We start from the raw sequence: 1,650 nt of genomic DNA, 5'->3' as shown, positions 1-1,650 counted from the left end.
GTTTTCTCTCGAGTATAATTAATTGGCTGATCCCTCCTGGTGACCTGGATGGAATTTATGATCCTTCCTTAACAACTAGACGGGTGGGTTGTTTAGCAACAAAACCGACCCTTGCAAGAAAACCAATGCGTGCACAACTATGTGGCAAAACAGATGGGGTTGGCTTAGATTGTTGACAACATGTAAACTATATTTTGTCTCCACATATTTATTGAAAACGGAAACACATTTTCACAATGAGCACTTGTTGTCTCTCAAAAACATTGCTACAGTTCTTTGTTAGCTAGCTAACAATATTTTTGCCATATTAGCATAGACTTCACATGAGTCAAAACACCACAAATCAGACATGATAGCAATGACAATGAGTTGAAACGAGCCACCATAGATTCCTCACATGGCAGCTTGTATAATTTTTGTGACGTTATCAACCAACCCGTCGATAGGAAGTCCCACACAGTACTTCAAAATGGTGAAAGTCCTCAATGGTGCAGCCCATGCTAAAATATGCTTTTTGGGCATTAGAATTCTCCATCTAAAGCTATGGGTAAACAACAGACTGCTGCAACCTGACTGAGCTCCATACGCAACCTCAGGAAGTAGAAATAGCCACTAGCATTGTGTTATATTAAGACATATTTTCTACGTTTTTATTTTGTTGCATTGGGACATCAGAGGGTGAATGTTGTAATGAATAATAGCGCCCTCTGACAGACCTTGAGGCTGGCCAACAATTTGCTCCCGGCCTCCCACCAGGCTTCTTCTACAGTAGGCTACAAATTCAACGCAAAAGCAAACATCCACAAAAAATCCTTAATTCCATTTATATATATTTTTTAAATGTATTCATTTATCTATTATCTGTGTTCAGTAAAGTCTCTGTGAAATATAAGTTTGAAATATATCGTTGGTAGGATAGTCTTAATCGCAGATTGTTTAGTTTGTTTTCCAATGATAGCACATTGGCCAATAATTCCGAGGGTAGTGGTGGTTTACCTACTCATCTGCAAATTTATACAAGGCACACCGCCCTCCTCACCCTTTTTCTACTCTTTCCTTCACACTGACAAGGATTTGGGCTTTTTCTTGACAAAGCAGTATATCCTTTGCATCGGACATATTAACGAAAAATCTTTGTCCAGTTCGAGGTGAGTTATTGCTATTTTGATGTCCAGAAGCCGTTTTCGGTCATAATAGACAGTAGAAGCAACAGTATGTACAAAATGAGTTACAAACCATGCGAAAAAACAAAATAATACAGTTGGTTAGGAGTCCGTAAAATGGCAGCCCTCCCCTCCGGCGCCATTGTTATTGTTATTTTATTTACTTACAGTAGTGAGTGCATACATTTCCATACTTTTTTTATAGACATTAGCGCCTACCTTTTTATTTTCTTGTCCCATGTATGTCAGTGTTGGGGTTTTCAATATGCATTACAGACCTATGTGTGATACGCGTCAAATACCTCTTCCTTCCATCCCTCGATGGATGCTTTCTGAATGGAATTGAATAGACACCTGCTAGAAGCCAAGGTCTACTGTTATAACGCCTGGTGATGGGCGCAACAAATTCTGGCTGAAACATTGAAATGAGGCCTAATGATTGCACTCACAACCACCTAATGCAAATTAAATGAACAAACTCATTGTA

This window comes from Oncorhynchus gorbuscha, linkage group LG02 (genome assembly GCF_021184085.1).
Source record: "Oncorhynchus gorbuscha isolate QuinsamMale2020 ecotype Even-year linkage group LG02, OgorEven_v1.0, whole genome shotgun sequence".
Taxonomy (NCBI): Eukaryota; Metazoa; Chordata; class Actinopteri; order Salmoniformes; family Salmonidae; genus Oncorhynchus; species Oncorhynchus gorbuscha.
The sequence above is the reverse complement of the archived record's forward strand: the minus strand, read 5'-3'. Positions refer to the sequence as shown.